Here is an 8,631-nt window from a genome sequence, read left to right as displayed (position 1 = left end):
GGGCAAGGGACTTTGAGAGTATCTGTTGCATGCACTCAGTTGAGGAGACCTCCACAATTCACAGCTGTTGTGGTGACCAAGATAACCTGGCACAGTCCTCTCCACCGAGGCTCCAAACATGTTTTATGTACATGTTTCTTCACCATAACCCAGTCACCAGGACAAAGGTCATGGCACTTCTCTTGCTGAGGTGTAGCTGTAGCCTCTCCAGCCTGATGAGACACAGACTGCACCACGTCAGCCAGTACTTTGCAGTAATCAAGAACCATGTCATCTGTAATGTTCACAAATGCATTTGCAGGCACAGCTGGCAACCTCATGTCTCTGCCATGATGATTTCATGGGATTACAATTCTGGTCTCCTATTAGGAGTACAGCTAAGACTCATTAACACAAGGGGCAACACAGTAGGCCATTTCAAAGAAGTGAAAGAACACACTTTAGCCAGTCTGGAATTCCACAGAAAGCCTTGGGTCTATAACTGCAATGTAGCCACTGCTCCGCTTGTAATGCTGCGCACAATAGTCTCAGGGCCTCAATACTAAAGTGGGTTCCTTGGTTGGACTCAAGAGCAGGGGCGCCCCCTCCTCCTAGGGGTGAGAGCATTCGCCCCCCAAGTGGGGCACTAGTGCATGATGTATTATAGTATAAAAATTAAGGGGGTCATTCCGACCCCGGCGGGCGGCGGGCGCTGCCCGCCGGGCGGAGACCGCCAGAAGACCGCACCGCGGTCAAATGACCGCGGCGGTCATTCTGACTTTCCTGCTGGGCGGGCGGGCGACCGCCAAAAGGCCGCCCACCCGCCCAGCAGGAAAGCCCCAGCAACGATGAAGCCGGCTCCGAATGGAGCCGGCGGAGTTGCTGGTGTGCTTTGCAGACACTGAAAATCTGAATGGGGCCCTGTTAGGGGGCCCCTGCAGTGCCCATGCCATTGGCATGAGCACTGCAGGGGCCCTCAGGGGCCCCACGACACCCGTTCCCGCCAGCCTCTTCCTGGCGGTGTAAACCGCCAGGAACAGGCTGGCGGGAAGGGGTCGGAATCCCCATGGCGGCGCTGCTTGCAGCGCCGCCGTGGAGGATTCCCTGGGGCAGCGGAAAACCGGCGGAAAACCGCCGGTTCCCCTTTTCTGACCGCGGCTTTACCACCGCGGTCAGAATTGCCCCAGAAGCACCGCCAGCCTGTTGGCGGTGCTTCCTCCGTCCCCGGCCGCCAGGGTCGGAATGACCCCCTAAGTCCTGCTCGGAATGGCATGGGTTGCGGAGGTGGTGTTACAAGGCAGAGAGGGATGGCCAATCCAGCTGATTGACATTGACGGCGGGTAGCATCAGCTGAAGTCCAGTGCGCATGTCAGACTGGGCAAGTTTCTTACTGTGGCCAACCCGACATGCACACTTCAGGCCTCAAACCAGTGCTTTATTAGGGAGCCAGGGGGAACACAGCACAGCCCCCCTTGTCTACTTTAGAGCGCTGGACTCACCTGTCCTAACCAATCTTTGCTTTGCTGTCATGCAGCTTTAAGTATTAAAAGCACGAGAGCAAAGCCTGGATTGGTTTGGGCAGGCAAGACTGTCCCTGCAGGCCTGCACTTTCACAGCAGCGCAGGGGAGGGATGATGAAGGACATGACCAATCACTCTGTGGCCACAGAGTGATTGGTCATGTATATTTAATGGTGACGCAATGGCGTCACTTTTCCCTTCATGCAAAGCGCCCTTGATGGCATTGTGCACAGGGGGCTGAAGAATATCAATTGCCATGCGTCCTGTTTTTCAGGCCCACACTAAAAGCATGAGTGAGTTCAGGCTTATACACTGTTAGAACACACCAGTAGCTCCGATACAGCATCCATCGAGTCCCAATGAGTCCTGATAATTATTTCTTTCATGTTAGGTAAATAACTTTCATTTATGTTAATCTGAGTTAGTGGTACCAACTTTTTGTAGAGTTCGGAAATTTACAGCTAAAAATCAGCCATCCTGTTAGCTATCTATTGTCCTTTCAATCATTTTCAGTTTTCCTCATTAAAGCTGTTAAGTGTTAATTCTAATCAGACTGCTATAACTAATGGAGATGATGAGCGAAGACCTTAAATTAGTAACGAATAAGTGAAAATACCAAAATGGTCACAGGAGGAGCATAGGCTTCCAAACCCGTACTGAAGAAGAAAAGAGTTTAATTATCAATGTTGTATTGGTGTTGTCAGATGGCTGAGGTGGATGAGATTAAAAGTGGATGAGTTGTTAAGACCAATTTATAAAGTTTTAAGGGAAAACACCTGGTGTAACTTACTCATCTGGTGATTCATTGCTGCTGCTTCCAAAAGTTGGTTCAGTTTCTTCTGCATATGATCGTGGCTTGTTGTACCTTAACGTATGTTATCGGTAATGTATCCTGAATCTTTAAAAGGATGCACACCAGGCTAACACTCGAACAATGATAGCTATAATTCAAAAGTTAAACAAGACTCCGAATGCAACGTGTTCAAAAGGGGCGGGGCGGCTCGTGGCGGGGGGGGAGGGACAAACAATAAATAAATACATTTTAAAAAACTTACCTCCACCACGCCTCTCCTCAATCCTTGTTACAGCAGGCACGGGCTCCCCGCCTGCCCTCCTGCCAATCCTAATGCTGGCAGCATGAAAGCAGCGTTAGGATTGGCTGGAGCGCTCTGATGTACTGTTCTGCTTCAAACTAAAAGGAAAACGATGCCAAGGAATGCAGCACCCAGAGTTTGAGTGATTAATTTTTTAAGGCACTTTCAAGATATCAAATAAAAGTACCCGAAAATATGAACATGAGCATTTAACTTGAATGCAGTAAAACACGTGTAAATGCTAAAATACTCACAGCAGTTAAACAATGACAGGCATAAAAAGTGTAATACATCAACAATGACTATATGCAGTGAATACATACATGTATAGATATATATGTGTGTGTGCGTGTGTGTGTGTATATATGAACTGACAAGGTAGATAATTGAGAATTAAAATGCATCACCATGGGGATCGAATCCATCATCATCCTTGCCAACTTCAAGCTGAGGAACTTCAACAATGGGATTTTGTTTTGTGTAGTGCATGCATCCCCAAAATGAGTTCCTTCTGCCCTAGTGCCAAGCTTCCCCACCTTATATACTTTAAACAAACCCAAGAGGAAGGTTCTGGCAACCTTCCCCCTCCCTACAAAAGTCAAGCGCTGGCTGTACTCAGTCTGCGACGAAAACATGCAAAGGAACGGGCCCTGCCCTGGTGCGCATTCCAGAGGAGCAGTACTTTTCCATAAGAAAACATTGAAAACATTCCCAAGCTGAGACAGTCTTATCACATCTACTGTCCACATCCCCTATGTTATGTTCATGCACAGTGCAACCTGGTGCTGGTGGGAAGAAGCGCAAACATGTTCTGTATTGAAAAGAAGCTTGGTGTGGAAAAATCATGCACCGCCAATGTGATGGCTAGCACCTGAAGCAAAGCTAAGCACAAAATGGAGTCCATGGTCAAGATGGAGTTGGTGTTTAAATACAGATAGCATTTCTCCTGTCTTGGCACTCCGAGGCAGAGTGGGAGCCTCTGCCTGCTGTCTCCAACCCGGCAACACGATGCCAGGTTGGACAGACCCCAGTGCTCATGTGATTGGCAGGCCCAAGACGGCTGGCCAAACTTACATGTGCACTCCCTCTCGGTCCCTGCTATCACCCGTGGCCCCACCCCCTGAAAAATAAAAACAATAATAAACTATGTTTATTATTGTTTTATTTTTCGGTTTTCAGCTGCTGCTGCTGTCGGGGGGTGGTGACACTTCTCCGGCATAGCGGAGGAGCTGCCGCTATAAATAAGCAAGCTTTCATGAAGGGCGATGTGGCTGCACAGCTACAGCTACCACCCATTAATCATGAAAACCTGGGTTCGAGATGGGTTGTTCTGTCAGAGCCCTGGCTGAATATCTATGAGCCACTGGAAATAAACCCACGGAGCCCCCATCACAGTGACTCAGGAGCCCCAGCTTTCTGGCAGCAATATACACAACACTGATGTCAGAAAACTTTGTTATTTCATTTTCTCCACCCTCTGCTAGTGCCAAAACTGAAAAATAAAATATTAGCCCCCTCCCACTGCCCCAACCTCCCTTCACACACGTCCATACCCGAGGATTTCTTTTTCAGAATCTTGATTTTCTACTAGCAGACCAGACATACATTATTTTCAGTGACAATAGCTCAAGACAATAAGAGAAATCAAGGGAGGTGGACGCACAACAGGCCGGTGCTTCTGGAAAGCCACAGGGGTACTGATGGTCACATACAAAGCTTCCCTAAGGACCAGACTGGCAATTTACGGAATATTTTAGGAGGCTGGGCAAGCGATTTCTATGACAACATTGTATGTAGAAACACATGACATGATGTGGACAAGTGAGAGAATACGGTAATTCATTAGCGTGTAAATGTCCTACCTTTTTATGACAGGTAGGGATGCCATGCACTTGACAAAAAAGTCACTACAAGTGGGAAGCTCGTGAAGGGTGTAAAACCAATCCTCTTTATACAGTTATTTGAAAGTCTAAAAGCACAGACCACGTCAGAACACATTTACATTTATGTCGACATTTGTACATTATATGATTGTAGACAACTAGTAGCATAAAGACAACAAAAGCTGAAGTGATATTTGAGAGCAGATTCTTCAGAGTGTTATCTTCACGATGGGTTACCCCTCATCTCCCTTAAACACTGCTTATACCCTTATGTCCCCTCCCCACCTCACTGCAGAAGAGCACAGGTACAGCGAAGGCCTGCAGTCAGAAGTGGTGGCACTTTGGTCCAAACAGAGAAGCCTAGTTGAAAAATACCTCTTTTTAAGTCAATCATGCTCCAAAGCAAAACTAAATTGTTTCTCTCTCTCACACCCTTCTTTTCCTTTTTATAAATGAATGTAGTTGTGAGTGTTCTCTCACCTGTGCCATATTACTATTATGAACATATTATCAAATGGCATTGAATTGGACAGATTAAAGTTGACAGATGAGTCTGGCCCCAATAAAAAATGGCATTGCACCAGAGAATAGGATTTAAATGCTTCCCATTAATTAGTTATAATATTTAGTTTGTAAAATCAAAGCACTTCGCCATTCTCTGAGGTGTCTACTGGCACAGAGTTTGTTCATAGTAAATTTGACATAATGCCACGAGGGTAAAAAATCACAGCTCAATTATTTGGAAAAAAGCATTGAATAACAAGACTACACAGTCACAAATTCCTTATAAACATTTTTCCTTTCTCACAATTTTTTTTAATTTGCTTTAAAATGCACCATTTGCCACTTCTGTTTTTAAACTTTTTGTCAGAGGGAAGAAACACCCAGAACACCATATGTCAACAGACTCGCTTTCTACTTATACCTAACTTTTGCATCGCATCACTTTCACTTGTCACCAGCCGCCACTGCTACAGAGAAGTTGGGAACCCAAACATAGGGATAAGTTCCCTTAACCATATTTTAGCTACTGTGAGGCTGTAATTTCTTCTGGTCAGGTAGGCTTAAACCCAACGTGAGAAGATACACATAATCACCAGGACATATCTGAGCCCATTGCACACAGGTATTTTGATGAAGTCCAACTGCAGTCTGTTAAAGAGTCCACCTGATCTCCCTATGTGACTCAGTGTTACTGCAGTTCTCTTGCCTACATACATCTGTTGAGACCCAACACATCTGTGACATAATGCTTCACCCATCAGTCTCAATATCATCCTCATCTCTTTTGACACATCCAGCTCCAAATCTGCTGTTCTGCGTCTGGCACGGCCTCCTGCAGTCTCCTAAATTCTCCTTAGGTATCTGCTGTATTCAATAAAAGGTTATAATTAGTCTCATCTGTTCCTGCATTTTAATATTCACCATTAAATGTACAAGCATTTAAGACAAAATACTCTGCAATAATCATCTCCCTTGTTATGTGCAGAGCACTTCACAATGGTAATCTGAGCAGGTAACCGTATTGCAGTTAACAGATTATGCAACCCTTCTCCATTTCAAATTGGTGAACCTGTAGAGGTCATAAAACCTCATTGTGACCATAACTGTCCAAAGTCGTGGACAGCACCAAAGCCATACTGGCAATCAGTGTAAGTGGTCACTTTCAGCTGGTCTGAAACACAGCATGCTCTAGTAATGGCGATTAATTCAGCAACTTGTGCAGAAAACACTCATTGAAGCCAGAAGGCTTTGACTACACCTTAGACTGTACAAACTGCATAGGCAGCTCTAAGGCTTCCTTCATGGTCTCATAAACAGGAGCCATCAACACACATTACATGATCTGATTCTGGTAGTGGCACATCTTGTATGTCAGGTCTCAGCTTGGTACACAGTTCAGTAACATCTAGACAGTCATGCTCAACTTCATCTTCAACATCATTACTTCCATGAATTGGCAGTACATTAGCAGGATTCAGCGTTGTACATCTCATGAGTGTGACATTACTCACAGCAAGGATTAATTGCTCATGCTTAGCCAACCGGCGTTAGTAAGATATTGGGTTCAGGTGTGGGTCAACAATATTTCCACAGAGTGGGGAACAAAAAAATTCAAAGGATCACCCATAACAATGCTCTCACATTGTTCTATGCTGACACCTGTCGTGGCCATGGATTAAGAACAGCTAGTCAATGTAGGAAGCTGACCTGGTGTGTGGTGAGCACCTATGGTGCTATCACTTTATACCAGGTCTAGGTATCCCCTATTAGTGAGGTGCAGTCAATGTCTAGGAAGCCAGGCTCTCTGGAGATAGCTGTGGATGGGCAGCCACGACTTATCTTGGAGACATGCAAAGCTTATGCAATACCACTGTAGTCACACAGCACTTACACACATGAAAGAACCACACAGTGTTACAAAAATAAAGGTAATTTATTATGGTAACACAAATACCAAAATACTGTATAGACAATACCTCTGGAGATAAGTAAACACATTATTATATACACATTAGGAGTCAGTGATTAGCATAAAAGGCAATAGAAAACAGTGAAAATAATAGTAAGTATTGAAGGCCCTGGGGGGTCCAAACCATATACTAAGAATCTGGAATGCGAAAGTCGGGCCCCCACCCAAGTAAGTGGAAATGGTAAAGGGGAGCTGGAGGAACTAGGAACCCCAAAAGGAAAGTAACAAAGTGCCCCCCAGCGACCAGGAGAAAGGAGGTAAGTACCTGGTTTTCCCCAAACCCACCAAAAGGGCTTGGGAAGAGGATTGTGCAAGACGGAGAACAGACTGCAAGAACCCAAAAGAGGCTCCTGGTACAGGAATACCTGTAAAGGAAGGGATCCAAGTCCAGTTCACGTTGGAATGTCTGGTTGTCTGGAGCCACTACCCACCCGTCCGTGGATGCAGGACCAGGTCGACGGTGAACAAAGATAGTCAGCAGTGCAGCACTGGAGCAGCTGAAGAAATCCTGAAGTGATGCAGCCGATGTCCCAACGGGGAAGAAGGATTGCAGTCAGTCAGTTGTGTAAAATAAACACCAACAAGCCTTGGCACAGGTAAATGTTGTGGAAGACGAAATGCGGAGCTCCCGGGGACCAGCAAGGTCCAGGGGGACCCAACCCATGGAGGAGAGTCCCGGGTGACCCTCAGCAGTGAGGAGAGTCACAGGAAGAGGAGGCAACCCCCACTGGCAACCCACAGGCAGCAAGGACAGGAGTTGCGGTGAGGCCCACGCAGCACACCTAGAAAGGAGTCCCACATTGCTGGAGAAGCACGGAGAGGGCTGTGCTTCACAGGGAAGAGTGCTGGGGCTACACAGAGCCTGAAGTTCCTTTGGAGGAGATGCCAACAAGTCTTGGTAGCTGCAAGAGACACAGTGCATGGGGGTACTGTCCAGCGTGGAAAGGAAAGGACTTACCGTCTCCAAAGTTGGACAGCTGGCAGAGGACATAGGGGACCACTCCAGACCATCACTGAAGCAGGATCCATACAGCTCTGGGAGAGAGGAGATCCACACAGCCCGTCGTCATTGCAGTTGGTGCCTGCGGTTGCAAGGGAGCGACTCCTTCACTCCAAGGGGGAGTCCTTCTAGCTTTTCATGCAGCCTGAAGACTTGTCGTCCTCAGAGGATGCACAGCCGGGGAAATGTTGCAGTTGCTGGAAGGAGCTGTGGAAACAATGTTACAAGCAGAGTCGTCGCTGTGGATGCAGATCGTTGGTTCCTGGAGGGTCCAGTTGCAGTTCCAGTGGCCAAAAGGTGAAGTAAACGATGCAGAGGAGTTCTGCTGGAATCTTGCACATCGAATCCGAGGACACACCCAAGAGGATGACCCTAATTAGCCCAGGAATGAGGATTGGTAACCTAGCAGGGTGACCACCTATACGGAGGGGGCTGTGATATCACCAGCCTGTCCTGGCTACTCAGATGCTCCCAGAGGCCTCTGCCCATATTGTATTCAAGATGGCAGAATCAAGTGGCCACCTGGAGGAGCTCTGGGGCACCACCCCTGGGGTGGTGATGTACAGGGGAGTGGTTATTCCCCTTTCCATTGTCCAGTTTTGTGCTACAACAGGGACCAGGGTTCCCTCGACTGGTGCAAACCAGAATATGCAAGGAGGGCACCAAATGTGCCCTTCAAAGC

Source organism: Pleurodeles waltl, chromosome 6, assembly GCF_031143425.1.
Source record: "Pleurodeles waltl isolate 20211129_DDA chromosome 6, aPleWal1.hap1.20221129, whole genome shotgun sequence".
NCBI classification, from domain to species: Eukaryota; Metazoa; Chordata; class Amphibia; order Caudata; family Salamandridae; genus Pleurodeles; species Pleurodeles waltl.
The sequence above is the reverse complement of the archived record's forward strand: the minus strand, read 5'-3'. Positions refer to the sequence as shown.